At 41.2% G+C, this 19407-nt stretch overlaps 1 protein-coding gene across 8 annotated transcripts in view; it reads right to left on the bottom strand.

Annotated features, from left to right (window-relative positions):
- Nucleotides 1–19407, bottom strand: part of EBF1 (EBF transcription factor 1) — a 381387-nt gene that overhangs the window by 105912 nt on the left and 256068 nt on the right. The gene's annotated exons all lie outside the window — the stretch shown is intronic.

Raw genomic sequence — 19407 nt, 5'->3', positions numbered from 1 at the left:
CCAGAGTACGTAGTTCACTGTAAAACTTTCCTAGGAACTTCCAATCCAGCAACTTGCTAACATGGCCAGCCAAATTTACTGAGGAGGTGGATTTGGCACCAGTCTTTCCAAAGTAGAGTGTTTTTCTAAGGCTCTCACTTGCCTGGAATGAATATTAATAGCAGTCTTTTCAGAAATGAGGAATTGACTTTAATATTATTATCCCCAAATTTTTGAGACTTGGCAGAAAATGTTGCGAAACCCATGAGTTCAGCTCCTTTCTACGGGATGCTTATGACCTCATAAAATCTCAGGCCTTTCTCCCTTCTAACTACTCGATTTTGGTGAGGTTGTGCTTGGGAGCAGCCCTGTTCCAGAGATTGATGAGGACACAAAGTATCCCCACTTGTACTCAGTGCACAGATACCTGCTCTTCCTGTTACATTGGAAAAATTTTTTTTGATGGCTTTTTTGAGTGAAATGATGACTTTCCTGACTGCTCACAACTCAGTAGCACCAGCACCCGCGTTCTTTGATCCTGAACACTGGCAGCTACTGGCCAGGAAGGAGGACAAACAGAGGGTCAGCCCTAGTGGGAAGACTGGCCCTCTGTATTTTCACCATGTACAGGAGGCAAGGCTATTCTGGGTGCATACACCCTCCAACTGGATGCCTTAGAAACCAGCAGTGGTGAGAGTGCCTGACCGGAGCCCTAGCACGAGCCTGTGCAAACTTCACTTTCAGAACTCTGACCTCACCTGGTCAGCTGAGAAACAAATTAACAAGACATTTGACAGTCTCCTCACCCAACGTGTAGCAGTCTCTGTAATACTTATGCTCTTGCTTTAACCTGAGTTCCCAGATTTATTTCTGCCTGCCTTTATTTTATTCACTAATTGCTTTATGCACTTAAGCGTTTTACTGTATCTCAGGATTTTTGTTTTGTTTTGTTTTGTTCTTGGTCTGCATTTATTGCTCCATCCATAGCATATCTAGGTATTACTTGGAAAGAATCATATATTATATATGACAAAAAAAAAAACCCTCCCCCCCCATCGTGTGTGTATGTGTGTGTGAGATGATGTGTTAGTCACTTTGAAGAAAAATGTAACCCATGATATAGAGATTTCTCAAGACCAGAGGCAATTAAATCTATTAAATATTAAAGGAGAAGATTGAGAATTTCAAGTGTCTTTTTCATCCTTTGTTCCAAAGTAACTTCATTTGGCAAGAAAGCCCTTTGCTTTGACAACATTAATGGCTCTCACAGAAAAGGAGAAAAGGAAAAATTCCTGGTCACTAGATGGAAACCTAGACCCGACATCCATCGACATTAAGGCAGAGTTGACCTGGTGGGGATGTCTAGGTGTATCTAAACTTAGCGCAACAGCTAAATTCCAAACTATGCCATTTGTTAAATATAGACCCAGCCCAAATTGTATCTACTTCCTGTTTATTTTGCAGCTTTCTTATTCTATTCCAAGTTAGCAAAATTCCTTAACAATCAGTGGACATAGCATCTGAGCAAGGGAAGGACAGAAATCCTAGCGCAACAATTGTAATCCAAACATTCCAAGGCAAACTCTATTGGATTTCTGAGTTTGCCTATCTGAGATGCAGATCTCTGTGCAGGTTCACTGCACAGGGTTATTGAACAATTTAGCAGCGGAAAATCTTGACATTTTGATGTACCTGTAAATTCTAAATTGCACTTGAAAGATTCGTTGAAGGTTTCTTGATTTAATGACACGCAACACAGCATTGTTTCATAATATGCAAAAATTGTTTGTTAAAAACACTTGGGAAGCTCAGAATTTTATAACTCAAGGAAGTAAGAACATATTGTTTTCTACCTCATGTTTGATCTGTCAAATCCAAAATTAAAATGTACAGAATATTAATCCTTGAGGAGCTAATGGCAAACAGTGCCATCAGCTTTATTTCTTTTCCATTTTTTCTCTCTCATTCTATGACTGCCAGCCATACCATTGCAAAGCAATGGGGAAAAATTATCATGGAGGCTGGGAGGATCCTCAAAATGAATTATTCATGGCTCCAATTGTGATATTTGTTGCAACAATAGTAAATTCACTTGCCTCTGATTATACAATAAGTAAATAACTCTTTTCTTCCTGACAAGGAGAACTTTCATGCACAAAATTATTTTTAGCTCAATTCTCCTTATTATCCTGTTGTAAGAAAAGTTCTAGATATGAAAGCCAGGGGAGAAAGGGAAATGAAAATAACTTTCCAAAAATGGACACCCAATATTATGAAAAGAGGAAACACTTTTCAGGTTAAAAAAAAGAAACAACATGTAACTGCTTCTTCAAGGAATACTCAAGTCTTTATTCACGAGCAATCTTCCTGGGCCTGGAAAATCATAAAGTCAAATATGAACAAGTCTAGTGGAAAATCTGTGACGTTAATCTTGGCTGGAGTCGTATTTTTAACAGGCCTTGAATGTGTGCACCGGATTATCCAGATGGTCATACAGGAATCGGCCTGATAGGATTAAACCTTTATGCTGAACTCTGCTCCATCTGTTCGCCAAGGTTTGCCTCTCCTTATCTGAATATGAATTTTTAGCCTCCTCGTGTCTGGGAGCCGGACTAAATTCAGCATTAAAAACATAGATGCATGCAGATAATTTAACATTTCATTAGTTAGTCTTGGCTGATATCAGCATGGTCTTTTTCTAGAAAATATTTGTGCGAACAATTTTCCTAAGAAGAATTTAAAAGAATGCAGCACCTATTTTTTTTGTTAGAGGGTTTTGTCTTTCTCCTCCTATTGAATTCTAGGACTCATTCAATTCACTGTCATACTAGGTGTTTACATTGATGTTTGTCCATAAAGACAGAAAAGGAAGACCTAGTATCCTCTGCAGAACTTGACTATAAGAGAGGTGATACATAATTCCGACTGGATGAATGATCCAAGCAGAATACATTCATGTATGTGTGTGTTGTTCTTTTTTTTACAAGAGGATTGATATTACTCATCATTTGATAAAATTTGCTACCACAGCTGTTTCTATCATTTTCATTACATTTTCTACATTTTTAAGGAAGCTTTGTTGAGCGGGTTGTAATTCAGAACTTCATCTTGAATGAAACAGGCTAATGTTCATTTCACCCTCCTGTGCGCACATCCCCAGAAGCAGTGAAGTTAGCTATTTATCAGCTGGAAAAGCTGGTTTAGGGCAGGTTTCAGGACAGAGGCTATTAAGTGACCAAGAGGCCAGAGCCTAGTAGATGGTTCTGGGTTCCCAACCCTGTGACAAAAGAAGGAAGGGAGGGCTCTGACTGCTGGGCTCAGCAAAGCAGCTCAGTGTCAGAAACTTCTCAGGCAAACAAGGTGCAAATGAATGAATAAGTTGCCTAAAAGAGGAATCTTTTAGAATCCTACTCAGTGGCTGGTTTACGGCAATGTGATCATTAGACGTGCTCCACGTAATGCTTCTGATGGAAACCACAAGAGATGGCAGCCTGCGAAGCCTTGTCCCTAAGAACACAGGACCCCGCTAGCAGTCTAGCAGGGCTCCATCAGCTTTCAGTCCTCTTGGTAATGCTGGCTCTTGGCTCTATGCTATCATGAATGGCAGGGACAAGCTGCTCATGAAAAAATGTAGGCTTTACCACACACAGGTCTAGTTCTTATATTTATCCAGTACCCTTGATTGGACAGTCAGGGGGCAGAGAGCAGCAAAACTTCCCATTCGAGCTTAAGATGACATGCTTATTGGTACAAAAGTACATAAAACATCTTGTAAAACATACGTCTTTAGCTTCTTAAATTGACAAGGATTCTAATTGGGTGACAAGATTCCAGTTGGTTCTGGAAGTAGGTGATCCTAAGTGATGAAGCCCTCTATAACTGATCTCTTGTAAAATGAACAGCTCACACACACAGCCCCAGTGTCTATTCTACATTTTATTCTAAACAAGGACACCTGACTGGATGTTCAATTCCATTACTTAAATCTGCTTTGCCTAATGCAGTAGCCACTAGCCATATGTGGCTACTGAAATTTAATTTTTAACTAACTAAAATTAAATAAAAATAAAACTATTTTCTTAGTCATACTAGCCACATTTGAAGTGGTCAATAGCTACATGTGACTAGTGACTATCATATTGGACAGCACAGCAATAGAACATTTCCATCATCACAGGAAGTTCTACTGGATACTGAGCTAAGGATCAGGTTTAAATAACTGAACTTGTAATTGATAAAGAATAATCAGAGCTACCATTTATGTGGTGCCCTCCATATGCCAGGAAATATGCTAGGAATAATTAATCTCTAATCACTCCAACAATGATCACAAAATCAAACACTCACAGAGCCAGACAGGAAGGTAAGTAAATAAAATGGGATACAGGCAACACAACAGGAGAGGTGGGGACTGTGGCTAACTGTGGGGTGTATGCCCCACCCAAAAGGGACACAACTTCTCAGTTTGACCTAATTGTGGCCATTGGAGAATGTGGGTCCAGAACTATCACCTCTTCTGAATAAAAAGAGGATTTGCAAACCCAGACTTTCATATTAAATGTTTTTCTTTTTAATTTCAAAGCAACAAATATACAGTTTCTTAAAGCACCATGCAAACCAAACTTAAATATGGCTTAGAGCTGGATTCAGTCCATGATCTGATCCACCAATGTGCAACTTCCATAAATCCTTAGAGGTCCAAGAATCATCTTTTAGTTACTAATTTCTGCAACTACACGACTAATACTGCCACTGACTCATCAAACAATAAATACAAACCACGACCACTGTCAGTTCTGTTTCTGATTGTTTAAGGCCTCTACCAAAACAACACAGAAGTCCCCAGCTAATCTTCCTCTACTATGCAGATTTCCTACAAGCAGTCTGGGAGACAAGCTCCTTGCTCCTGAAGGATTTCTATCGTCATCATGCAAGACAGCATAGATAGTGACTTTTTAAGGAAACCAGGTTTTGAATGCGAGCAGCATCTCAAAATCAACCTCGCCCAACCTTTAGTAATGCACAAGTCCTGCTTTGTGCTTTTCAGAATAGTAATGCTTATATTTCTCTCCACCGTTAAGGCTGCTACTGCTAACGTATTTGACTGAACTTTTATTATTGAGGGCCTTATCGTTTTGAGCCAGTTTCCTCTCCTCCCTGACACATTCAGTGACACTGCACTCCAGTGTTTGTTATAGCACAGATGTTTCCGTGGTGATGATTGGTGACGTCACAAGCACCGGAACATATATCATCAAATTTATCCAGACAGAGGAGTAAAGAAGAGTGGGAACTCCACTTCCATTTAAACTCCATATTGGACCGACTCAGCTTCCTCAAAAATTACTGTTTGGGGTCTGGTCTATTCTATCTGTATTGCAAAGAGCAAACACTCACGCTTGCCCATTTGTGATTCATTTCTACTATTGGATTATTAATTATGTGCTAAACCCATCTACCTATCAAAATGCAGATTACTCATCCTCAGATGCCAGCTTTCAAAATATTACTGCCCTGCTCAAAAGCTTTCTGTCCTTTCCCTGTAGCCTAGAGGATCAAGTCCACCCCCATAAGTCTGGTCAATTCTCCCTTGCAACCTCATTCCCACCTCTCCCAAACCGAAGGCAGGACTCAGCAGCAGCTAGGACCACTGGCTCTGGCTTCAGCAAGCCTCAGCTTACATTCCAGCTTCACCATTTACCAGCTGGGCAAATTATTTGTCTTAAGCCTCAGTTTCTACCACTTTGATTGGGAATAATAATTATAAGAGAATTCACCTCATTAGGTTGTTGTGAGGTTTACATGAGTTAATCTATGTGTCCAGAGTTCAGCACAGAGTAAGCCATGAATAAATGGGAGACAGAATGAAAAAGATGAGGAGTTGCAGGAGAAGGAGGAGGAAGATGAGGAAGAAGACAATAAAGATGATGATGACAGGCTCTCCAAATCTACTGTCTTCAAACATACTTTGCAAATTCCCACCATTTGTTTCTCAGGAAGGCTATACCACTCACTTCCACCCAGGCAAACAGCACTTTGCCAAAAAGACTGGACTTCTGCGTGAAGCTGTTTCTGTCTACTCCAGTCTACAGAACACTAACCCTTCAGCGAACCCCTCCATGTCTTGCCCACCCATTTGTCACTCCCTGCACTTTTCCTCGAACTTTCATCTTGATATATGTATGCATGTACGTGTATAGCTGGCCATGTATATATGTACACAAATCAAGCCAACTGTCAACACATCACTTACAGGCAGGGACCTCATTTATTCACAAACTGGACAGACAGTACTCTGCACTTAATAACTGAGAATTAACCAACAGTGTAAAGTTTTCAAAGGGTTTGCCCATACATTATCTCAATTATTCTTAATATCAACCCTGAGTAATAGCAAACATGTTATTCTAAATTCTACTTTACAAATGAGGTAACTGAACCTCAGAGACTCACTGAAACTTGAAACTTTGAGAGTCCACATTGGTTGATAAAGTCAAATATTTAAAACACCCAAACTACCCTTCAATTTTGGTACTTATCTAAAATTTCTGCTCAGTTTGGCTAAACTATTCACTTTAATCATGTAAATACAGCCAAAGTTCCATAAAATCGTAGTTGTGCAATTCCTTATTCCCAAGACAGAGGGTGGATATTTATTAACTTTATTGAATATTACTACTCTATTTCCAAGAAAGTTATTTTTCCCCTAAGACTCAGCCCCACATATGAATTATAGTAAAATCTTTCTCTACCTTCTTCTATTTCCAAGTTGAAAAAATGTCATCCTAATGTAATACTACAGGTGCCAATTCAAACACAGCAACAGTGAAAATACTGCTAGACTTCTAGGCTCAGAAGCTTTTCCATTGTTACAAGTTGGGCTGCTAACCACACGGTCAGTCGGAACGTCTGATACAAGCGAGAGTGGCACTATGAGGGCCTCCATTGCTAAAGTCAAAAGCAGCTTCCCTTCACTTTCATTCTCAGTCTGGACATTACCCTTCTTGGCGGTGTTCAGTACAGAATTTTGCACTGATTAAATAGGTTATCCTAAAATAATTCCTTAATTACATTTTCCCAACTCATTTTTTTTCTTTTGAGCAACAAAGACTGGATTCCACAGGCTTTAGCTAACCAAATCAAGAAGAGTTTTTAGGATTCTGTCAAAGTTGAAAGGTAGAGGAATCTGAGGTCTGAATTATAGATTTGTTGTACCTAATAGTTACTAGAAAAGCAAAACTGGTTTGACGATTCAGCCAGAAGACTTTAGCAAAGAAGGACCAAAACTCTATTTTCTTCCTCTATTAAGAAAAGATATAATACACTGGACCTGCTGAGACACATTCCCCTCCACCATCCCACACATAAGACACCCAAAAACATCTGCCTCAGGCCCAACACATAGTATCTGCTCAGTGTCTGTTGGCTTCCCAACTGTGCCCAAAAGAGAGGTAGACAAAGAATAATAAAAAATTAAAGAAAGTTCTTAATTTGCATCAACCATGTTAATTTTAATCATTCTTCTAAATAACAGCCAAAGCCTATTGCTATTTGTAAGTATTTTACATGTGCTCATCTCTTGACATTTTTATTACTTTGTCCAAGGTGGATGAAAGAAACTGCTGTGTTGAGAAGAGGCCCCAAACCTGACACGGTCTGAGCCTCTGTCTCCATCTCTCCTGCTGCATGTCTCCCCAGAACTACGGGGAAGAATGTGGGTTCAAACAACTGGCATCCTGCTGACTGCAACTGTCAATTAAATAAGCAAGCAATACAGGAGCATATGTTCACACATAAAATATTGATTAATTTCACAGATTGGGATAAAAATATGTTACAACTTCGGTTCCGCTTTCATGCTTAGTGGTCAGATAAGCATTCGGCCAATTAAAATCTATTTCTGTGCCCTGTGGGCTGGAGAGTGTTACTTTTGTGTTTCACTTTTCCTTTCCTTCTCTGGTTACCGTCTGGTTTCCCATGTCAGTGCCTCTGTTATGACTGACCAGCAACATACGTCTAGGCAGGATTTTAATTACTAGGTCAACTCCCAGCCAACTTGCCCAAGGCAGGCTGGCAGAAAAGTCCTACAATCCATGCCTCAGACTTTCTCTTGCTCCTCTCTAGGTAAATCTCCTTTTTTCTGAGGATGCTAAAATCATGCAGATGGCATCATATTCATCTGATAAGGACGATGATCACCTAATTTCTATAAAGTTTCTTTTCTGTCCACTGAGTATTTCAAGTTGCAGGGCTGGCACAGAGAGATTGAGATGGGGTGCCCGATAGCGTGACGTGATACCAGGATTTTTTATCTTAACCCAGAAAAGCACCTTCCCATATATCACTGCACATGCCAACTAACGTACCCTGGGGATTTAGCACGGATCTGGCTTTTCAATTTGCCTTTGAGTAACGTCGTCAATTTGCCTCAATTGAAGCAGGAATTATATTACCTGATCAAATAGCAGGAGAATTTCTCTCCACCTCTGAAGTCCAGAGTGAGGGGATTAGCATTGACTAAACAGTGGGAAATAACAGTGGTGATGACCGCCTTGGGTCAGTTACTTGGAGGTCCAAACAAATGCTGCAGTTATGAAAACCTAACTCTTCTTCTGTTTGACTACAACCAAATCTTTGAAGGATGGCCTCGGTTTCCCTCACTTGCTAATTGAGGAGAATAACAGTAGTGTCCTCCTATGGCGTTAAAAGCATTAAAAGAGATGATACAACATGCCTAGGCTGAACCCGATGGGTAGCAAATGCTCAAAGGATGCTATCATAACAGCAAATCATCACCACCCAACACTGGTCTAAAAGCTAGCATTTTACTGGGCAAAGAGCTCTGTAAACCTGTGACTAAGAAAAAACACTGAACCCATATCGTCAAGTCAACCAACCAAAGAGAAATCAACTTGTGGGAAATTTCCAAATTTATTTTCTGAAAAATGGATCTCGGACCTATGCCACCTTGCCTATTAGCCCTCCTCCAAGCTCTAATATTTTGTCCCCATGTGGAATTTTGAACATGCTTTCCTCTCCGCCTAAAATACTCTTTTCTCTTTGCTTGACAAAATCCTACTAATTCTTATTTTAAATTTTAAAAGTGTCCCTGAATCTTCAGACTTGCCTGAGTCCCTTTATTTAAAGCTCTGTTAGTAGTCTGGATTTCTCCTTTACAGTGCTTACTACTGTTGCAATCTAAGTAATTCTTTGTGCAATTATTTGCTTAATATTGACACATAAATATGCACAAACACGTGACTATATACCTCATAATGTCAACAGCTGTCTCTGCTTTGTTCACTTCTGAATCCTTATTGTCTAACATAATAGGCAATCAATAAATATACGCTAAATAGATGAAGAATTGAATGGCTGAATGAACAGGTAAACGAACTAAAGAAGAATCAGCAGCACTGTTAAGATTTTAAAGAACACAACAGAGCAGCTTAAAAGTTGAGAAGTCTTCCAGTGGTTACTAACAATCGTCACTGCACCCACACTGGGCTTCCTCAGTGGATTAGCAGTGGCTCCATGGGAGCCGGTTTCCTAGGCTGATCTGGTCCCCATTCCAGCAGCAGGCACGCCACTCTCTTGGGGGTTAAAATTAGCACCAGTAAGCTCCCCCTGCAGTGGGCTCTAATCATGCAAGGGCCCAGGTGGATCTTGCTGACAGATGTTAAGGTTAGAAGGAAGGGTAGCAGCCAGATGAGAAAACAGAACCACCCCCTTCCGGAGGTACCAGCACTTCCTGTCTTTAGGCCTGGCTGGTTCCTGCCTGCCCTGCCCCTCCCCCATGCATCAGTTTCAACACAGTTGCTGCTCTTTCTGTCATTTGAACTCAAATCCTATCTCAGAAATTGATGGGCGATCCTGCCCCTGACAACACAATGTCAGCTTTGCTCAGTGTCCAGCTGGTTCCGTATATATTATCATAATGTGCTGCCTGGGTGGACCCTGGCTGATTCTCTCCCCTGACTCGAATCCTCCTTTCCACACTAATTTCTGCTCTCTGATATGCAGACACTACTTGTTTAAAAATAAAAACAAAGTTAACAGCTCAGGAGACATTTTGATATTTTAAATCCTATGAGGACACTAAGTCTATTCTAATGGTAAACTGAGCTAAAAAGGTTTTCTTCTAAAAAACAATATTTGACCCTTTAAAAAAAAAACGTTTCCCAGGTCCTACACTGTTTCCTGGTGACTTGAAAGAATTATTACTTCCCTCAACCCTTAAGCCCTCTAAAAGAGTGCTTCCCAAACTTCAGTCCTGACTTTGCTCCATGCCAGTACCATTTACACTACGACTTACTTAATATTATTTAGTAGCTATTTTTGTTTGGATAGACTTACTTTTTCTTACTTTTTCTAAGCAATAACAGCTGTGAGATCACGACTTTGGAGAGCTTTGTAGTTTTTTGCTTATGCATTAAGATAGACATATAACTATTTAAAAAAAATTTTAATGTTTTTTCCCCTCTATCACCTGAAACCATCTCACATACTGCATGAGAAATCTAGTCTAAAAGCTCACTGCCAACCATCCAGTGGGTTCAACACTCCCCTGTCTCAGCTGAGGGAATTCAAAGAGAAGGACGCAGGGCCAGAGCTACCTAAGGCACGAGGGGCTGTGTATGCTGCACTTTGTGGCTTGGCCAGGCCTCCCGGAACCCACTGTTAATCTCCTGCAGAAATGCCCAAGGTGAAGGGAAGTTGGCCTTAGATCTGTCCTGTGGAATGACCGTTACCTTGGCATTTCGGTGGCCACTCACCAGGGCAGTGTGTGTGTAGCACTCAGGAGACAGGAGACCTCTCAGAGAATCAGCTGGGTTCAAACAAGGAATCACCGGGGCTTAAACAACTCTACTAAGTACCCCCCTTTAATAGATGAGGAAACTGAGGCCCAAAGAACTCAGAGTACACACTCAAGGTCATGTAGCAAAGGTGGCAGTGTTCCGTTTTTATTTATTTCTGCATGTATAACTGCAAATGTTCAAAGAAAAATGTTTCAAACCCACTCCTGGCCACTGCCCCTAAATATTCTCATCTTAAGAAGATTTATGACCAGTACACAGAAGCTTCCATCTGCATATTTGCATCACTTGAATCCTCTCAAATTCTCAAGTGAGGGAAGCTCCTGTGGTAAGTAAGTAGATAGAGTCCCTTTGTTTGGACCCATCAGCGAGGCAAATAAACACAATTGGACTATGATGCTTTTGTAACCAAATATAAGATAAAAATTAAAATATATATATTAAAAAAATATAAGACAAAAACATTCTGTTGTTTCCGTCCAAAATATACGCAGAAAGCACACTCTCCCCCAACTGCTCCCTCCCCCACGCACACACTTGTGCTTATTAAAATAAGTTAGGTGTGGTGCCTTATTTATTAGGTCACACAAAATACCAAGTACTGGAAGTTTCCCACAGTTGACGGGTTTGTCAAGAAATTCATCTAAGAAAACAACCTTCCCAAATCAAAATCAGGAGCAAGAGGTTTAGTAACCCTTCAGTGCCCTGACAAGGAGCCTGTTAGTATCCTAGCAGTTGCTAACTCAGTCTTGCCCGTTTTCTCGTGGTCTCCTTCCTTACCTTGCATATGCGCCAAGGCACATATGATCAACAAATGATTTCTACAGAGATGAATTAGAACAACCTTGTAAATAAATAAAATATTACCAGCCTCCTTCTTATCTTGCCAGCCCCCTAGAGAAAACATACCAGTCATCAAATAAAATCAGCATTTTCTTTATTTGACTAGTAGAATGTGATATAGCTAGGAGGGAAAAATAGATTACTGAAGGAAAATGAACTATAAGGTAAACATCAGAGTACGATCATTAAAAAAAAAAAAACAAAAGACACGCTCTTGGCTAACTTTTGAAAGGTCTATTTAAGATACTAGTATAATTGCTTTACTTGTACTGAGAAAAAAATAAGAACTAGTGGGGTTGGAGATGGAAAGAATTTTAGCAGAATGCATAGAGCGAGTAATTGAGAGTATATGCTCTCTTCATTGGAACCCTGATCTACTTCTTTGATGTGCAACTCTGAGCAAGTTACTTAACCTCTCTTTAGCCTCAGTTTCCTCATCTTTACAATGGGTGCCTAGCACTATGTGCCTGGCACAGCATGGGTTCAATGAGTATTTATTGTCATTAGACTTAGTACTACCATTACACAGAGCCATGTGGTTAGGCAGACCTGAGACCAAGTCCCAGGTCCAATTCTCATTAGTTTTGTGGCTTTGGGTAAGCTACTATGCTCTCTAAACCCCAATTTTCTCATTCATAAAATGGGGATAATAATTGTTATAGCTCGTCAGGTTTGCTGAAGGATTTGATGACTTGATGTAAGTGAAATGATTACCACAGTGCTGGCACATAGTAAATACTCCATAAATGTTGGCTGATAATAGACAAAAAATGACAATAGCAATAATAATAATAATACATATTACTACCTGGCCTGGTCACCATTAAGCAGGGCAGCACAGTCTGAGCACTATTTCTCTTTTGTCAGCAATGCTGTTGGTGTCATGTTTGAATAAGGATAACACAGATCACCTGCTTAGCAGTGACCTGTGGCTCATAAACTCTTCAATCTGCCTGACACTGAGAGTTTGCTGGCTACCAGGTCCCCAGTGTTAAAATTTCTGGTGTTACTTGCTTTTTAGATTATTCAGGGGATACACTGAAAACCAGTCTTTGCTTACTTGTTCATTACCTTGACTACTTGCTGCATCCTTTCTATTGCAAAGGAAGACAAAAGACATCTTCCCCACCGCTCAAAGAAAAAGGCCTGATCTGATGCTTGAAAATCTAGGGCCTTCATGCTCTATTTTATGACAAATCTGGATATTCTCAATCCTAGTGTTCTATTCTTGCAACTGTCTTCCTTTTTCAAGTCGGTAAATCAATTGATAAGATATAATATGCCACCATCAGTAACACAAGATGCTGCTGCTATTTTTCTACTTAACCTGGACCCTTCACCAAGATGCTCTTGCCTAAGCGGGCCTGGCTAGACTTCTACACCTAAACCAGTCACACGAAGTCACACAAATGGACGTGCATTCACGTCCAGCATACCATGGGCAAGTGCAAAGAGCACTAAATGGATTTTGAAAACTAGCTCTGTGAGGGTGAGCAGGTTAAATTCCCTCTCCATGCCTCAGTTTCCTTCTCTGGAAAATGAGGAGGGGTACTGATGACCTTCTGTGCTTCAATGGCTCTTCACTCAGCCTGAGCTGTGACTGCCCATGGTGAGAGGGGAGAAACAAATTTGGAGGGTACATTTCTCTCTTGTTTAGTTTCTTTTCACTCACCAATTTCAGTTTTTATGGTTGGAGTTAGACACGTAATATACATTTCCTAGGTCAAATAAAGCAGCAGCCCTCCACTCTGAAGGTCTTAAAAACGGAAGTCTCCATAAGTTCAAAAAGAAGTCAATAGGTAAACTCTTTCTAAGGTACTTCAGAAAAAAAGCGTATCAATAAGCCAAAACCATCTGGAAAAAGAACTCTCAAAATGTTTGACTTTTTTCCTATTTTGAACACATGCGCTATTGATAGAATGAGGAGTGATCACGGGGACAGCTCGGAGGCACAGCCAACTCCCTGGTGAGTTTCCAAAGGCCAGTAGGGAAGGGCAAAGTTATAAGCAACTCAGAGCAATCTCGCCCTGGGCTTTCCTGACACACTGGGAGTCCCTGTAATTGAAACTGAGCTCATCAAAGCCCTGCTTGGCCCCCCACACCATTTCACAATTGCCACCGACCACAGCCAGAGTGTCTCATGTGCGCTTGCATGACCTGGCCCTCAGCAGCCACCCCACCCTCATCTCCTGCCACCCTCTCAGTGGCTGGGAGCAACAGCAGCCATCCCAGTCTCCTTTGGTTCCTTAAACTCACCTAAGCAAACAGCCTTTGCACAAGCTGTTCCCTCTGCCTAGAAATTTCTTTCCCCTTTGCCAGGTGAAAACTTATCATCTTTTAGGTTATGGCATAAATGTGATTTCCTCAAAGAAGGCTTCCCTGACACCTCACTCCTCCCCACTCCTTTCACAGTCCTCCTTTTATGCACAACTCTAATAAGTTAGTTGTAAATTTTGTTTAATATCTTTCTTTTCCATTTGCATCATAAATTCTGTGAAGATAGGAACTGGATCTGCCTTGTGCTATTGTGCACCTAACTTGGTGTCTGGCATGTGATGTTTAGTATGAATGAATGGAGAAAGGAATGATTTGAAGTCCACCTTCCTGACCTTATTCCTTGGCTGGAGATCCAAAGAAAGGGCTATCCTAGAAACAGCCAATGGATTTCTCTGTTCTCCTAAAGCCCTGCTTCTCCAAAGACATCTCCTAAAGGAGGTGCCCGACAAGGGAAGGCACATGTCAATGGCTTCAGTTCAGAGCATTAAAGAAGAGTGCATGCTAAAAGGTGGTCTAGAGATGACCCAACCCAGCTCTCACTGAACGCATACAAAACTGAGGCCACAGAAGCAAAGTGACCTTCCCAGAGTCACACAGCTAGTTAATGGCAGAGTCGGGACCGAATCCAGCTCTCCAGTCAGACAGTCCGATCCTCCTTCTATTAGATCCAACTGATGTTTACTAGCCACTTCTTAGGGCCTCATTACACAGAGGGGAGAGGTGGGGGCCTCTTCTTTCTACTGGAAGCTCCACGCTGTCTCTCAATTTGAAGTAATCTCCCCAAGCCTGAACCATCTCTCTCCACATGTCCTTAAAACAACAAATTTAAGTGCAGCTGGGCACAGGGAGTCAATGGGGCTGCTGGATGCCCAGGGGCGACCAACAGAAGCAAAAACTGCTTTCGTCTGGAGCAAAAGGATTAAAGAAGGTCAAATGCTAAAGAGCAAGAATAACACCATATTGTCAGGGACAGCTGGAAGGGGACACGACAAGGGAAAGGTCAGAGCTAACTGGTGGTGGTGAAAATCTGATTCTCTTTCTCTAACACTGTAATTACAGCAAGGAGATGGGCCCAGTGATTCTATCAGCACTCTTTATTCTACGAAGTATTTTTAGTTTGACCAAACCCCACTGTCATTTTTATTTGTTTTATTTTGGGATCCTAACACGTTTACACTTCACGTCTCTATCTTTATAATTACTTTGAAGGGAAATTCAATTCATTCACATCTGATGCCCACAAAAGCTAAATTTCAATCATTTTCCATTTTTAAAAAGCGAGGGTGTTTAAAACATCTATATTTGAGCCAAGAAACTAAGTAGGACCTCAAGTCAGAACTCATGAACATTAAAATATTCATCTTCTAAAAACTCTTGATTAGTAGTTCTACTGATTTTTCAAATAAATATGAAGGTTGGACAAATTCATAACAATTTTTAAAGAACCCTAAATCTGGAAAACACCAGAATGAGGCCGTAACCCCACTCCTGGAAAGGGCATCTACTGACGGCTGACTGAGTTCTCTGACCTACTCAGATTTCCCAGTGATCATGGAGGAGGCAAGTACTCCAACAGTCCAAAAAGGGGAGAGAGAGGGAGGAAGGGAGAAAAACACACACATGCCAAAATTAAAAAAAAAGAAAATGTCCCCTAAAAAAAATGAGCATTTAAACTGCTTGTCAGACGGCTTCCTGACAAAGCCACTAGAGTGTCTTCACAGGCATTTGCATAAATGCTGCCGGTGAGTTCACCATAGCTGCTCGCGCTAATGGTACATAAAGTAATTTAGTCACTTCTCCCGGCATTCTGTGTCAGAATGATGAGCACCGGCACTTTGCCTTGTTGCATATTAGATCATTAGATAATAAAGTGTCAGCTCATGCAAGCTGACAGGGTCCCTGCACCATAGCTTTGTGAGGGCACCGCATTTTGCCACAGGGGGGAAAAAACAGAGAAACAGATGCCTCAACTGGCCTTAAATTCAAGTAAACACAACCTGAACCTCAGGAGAACAAGGACAACATCAACACTCCCAGAGTCCTTTCAAGATCTCCAGCACACAGTCCCCAGGAATTTGCCAAAGTGATGGGAAGGCAGGGTGGGCACGCAAACCAGGGTTGTGCGTTACCCTGGCTGGCAACAATTCAGCATCTTTGGCCCCAAGCCTATGCTTTTCCAAAAATCGGAACCCTGAGAGTAAGTTACCTTCTAAGGTGGCGTCTCTCCACAACTGTACATCTTCCATAAAGCTATTGCTTAGAGAGGAAACCTCACTAGCCTAAACTCTGCCATAAATATCCAGCCAAAGAAAATCTCAGTATTTATGAATGAAGAAAAAAATAGTGGGGAGAGCAATTACCATGAGCTACAGCGTGCCAGGATTCACCCTCTTTGGACCATGCAAGATTCTCTGAAATAAATTTGCCTTTGTCAACTCTCCTACTTGAAATACAGGCACAGTTATTCCAGCACAGAGGTTTGAGAGTCTGTGGGTCACACAGGGAAGACTGCATGAATGTAAAGCATGGTCTCTGTTTCTACTTATATGCAGAAAGATGAGCCCCAAAAGGGAACTTTCCTCCAACTGTCTGACAAGCAGGATATAAATAGAGATGTGCAGAGCAGCTCAAAATAATTCAGGCTACCTGTAAATGAGATGGTAAAAAGTCCAGAATGAGGAAAAACGAAGGCTCCTACAGGTCACCTAAGAGGTGACAATACTTGGCAGTCTCAACGTGCAGCAGCTGTTTGAGGTGGGGGTGGGAGAGTGGAGGTGCTGCAGAGTGAGGATGTGATTCTGGAAGTCTTAAACAGAGCAGTTTTTAATAAGACTTTTCAATGGCAAGATAAAGCATTACCAAGCCCCATGATCAACATGAATTAGCATCACTCCCACATATCACCATGAAAGAGCCCAACAGTCACCCTTTGCTGAGTAGATATTTATATATGATCTTGAAGTGTCTGAATGAGTGGGTGGTTATGTGTGGTTGGTTGATTCATTCTGCAGAGAAGCAGATTTCCATGTTACTATCATTACAAAGAACTTCAATGTGTTTACCCTTTTATTCCTCTGGAGAGAAGTGAAGTAAGGCTTTGGCGAGAGGAAGGTCCCCAAGCCAAAGGAGATAGGACATACTCATGTACCCATGTCCTCAGTGATGGTTAACCATTAATAAATAGAGAAACGTCATCATTTTCTTGAATAATCTACTACTAATAGCATGGCCATTTTTGGACTGGTAAACTGGAGCAGAAGAATAAAATGCTGTCTTTAAAACTTAGAACAATATGATATCCCAACTGAAATATTAATATGTACACCTAGAACTGAGTGTATTTGAGCTGGAAGGAAGCTTAGAGACATTCTGGTCCAGAATCTCAAAGTGTTAGCCTATGGCTGTATTCTTTCTAAGTGACTTCCCTCCTCCCATCAGGGTTTAAAAATTTTGTAATTAGTTACCAACAATGAAAAATTAGCAGATGTTTATCTTTTGCCAAATTGGAACATCTGGCCCCACTGGGCTCTCATCCCCCTTGGTGACAACTAGCTGGGGCTGGGGGCAGCAGAGCATGTACCTGCACCTTCTTCCGCAGTCTCCACCCAGCCCACTTCCCCTATGCACGTGACCTGTCGCCACCCAAGGCACACATTTTTTTTTTAACCCCTTACAGATCATCACCTTCTTTTTACCAAGAAGAAAACTAAGGATCCCAAAGGGTAAATTGACTTGTCCAAGGTCACACAAAGGCCAGAGGTGAAACTCAGAATTGAATTTAGGTTTCCCGGCTCCTATTTGAAGACTCTCTCCCCGCATCATGTTGCAAAGTAACGCTCCTGACCTCCATGACCTAGAGGTGTCCTTTGCAGCAGGCTGTTTTTTGCTGGTTTGCGCAGGGTTTTTTCAGTGGGGGGATGATTTGTGTGGCCCCATGCGCTCTCTCACTGGCTTCCCAAGGGCAGGAATGGGATCTGGGTGTAGTCTGCGCTTGGAGCACATTTTGAAGCTGTGAACTCATGACTGCCAGATTTCAAACTGACAGTCAGGTCTGTCCGGGGCAGGACAGTAACCACTGTAACTAAGCCGCCACAGTCAAAAACAAGATTTCAGTTTTTAAGCCAGCACTCTAAACGGTGCCCACTAAGTATTTACCTATTTTTTCCTCTCCCTTTCACTTAAACACTTCTAGTCATACAATGCCTTAAGTGACTCCAAAGATATTAAAAAGGCAACATTACTGTAAAGTGAGGATCAGAATAATTTTAAGTACAGGAATGGAACTAGGAATGTAATCATGAGCAGGTGTTTCAAATGGCCTCCTGCAAAAAGTAATATCCATTCATCTCAGCACTAATGAAACCATAAAGAAGCAGCTTTTGAAAGATGATGGTTTACTTTAAAAAGACTGTAAAACTGGATGTGGTGAAGAATCCCTTCTAAGAGTGTTACATCTGGCTAATTAATAAAAAGTACAGTTTATGTGTTCCTTAAGTGCAGAAAAAAAAATCAGGCAAAAATAATGACAGTGGTGTGTTTATTTTTAAATTGGGATGCTGGCAGGAAAGGGAGATTTCTACCTTATGAATTATATCATGGACAGCCCATGGCCCACGGGAAAATCAGGCAATTGGGGGGTAATTTGTGTGGTAGTGTGTTTTTAAAAGAATCCTGCTGACCTAGCAAACTGGAAAGTGAAGTGGGGAAATGAGTTAAGAGTTTAATTTGAAGGAGATTAGAGAAAATCTAGCATGGTGACTGGTATCCAGTAGAGTCTCAGTTGCTGTTTCTTGGATGGATGGAAGGATGGATGGATGGACAGACGGAAGGATGGACACATTACATATACATGTAGTATAGAAACATTCAGACGTACACTCAATTTAGCCCATGGTTCCTTTGAGTGGCTTTCACTTTCCTTGATTCAAATGTTTATCTGGTTTCCTCCAGTCCTCTCAAAGGCACCACTGCTTAACTATAATTCTCAAGATAAATGTGATTTCTCCCCACCAATGTCTAGCTACAGAAATCAAGCTCTATCATGTCGTGATAAGGGTAGGGGTATGCACAGGGCAAGAGAGGGATATCTAGTTTGGGCTTCATATTCAGAAAGCACCTCCAACCTAGACTTTGGACTTTATCTCCAGTTAAGTTAAACATACAGTCACAGAGATACATCGGCAGGATCGTAAAGAGAATGGAGTTCGTTATACAACAAGGTCAATTGTAAACTCAAAATGTACCATGATTTTTGCTACTCTGCTTTGGCCTCTCTTTATTTTTTAGTTAAGTGGGTGCTTAAAATAAAGCAGGGGTCCAGGTCTCTCTTTGTCTCTCAACTAGAAGGAAGGATACACATCAGCCATTTCCAGTGTAGAGAGTTGTGCAACAAGAAAGGCTGGGCCTCAAAGATATCTTCCTGCCTCTCAATACTCAGCATCAATATTGTTCAACAGAACATTTGAAATTTGAAACAGAGCAGACAGTGTGG

Source organism: Equus przewalskii, chromosome 13 (assembly GCF_037783145.1).
Source record: "Equus przewalskii isolate Varuska chromosome 13, EquPr2, whole genome shotgun sequence".
Taxonomy (NCBI): Eukaryota; Metazoa; Chordata; class Mammalia; order Perissodactyla; family Equidae; genus Equus; species Equus przewalskii.
This window is presented reverse-complemented; position numbering and strand designations above follow the sequence as displayed.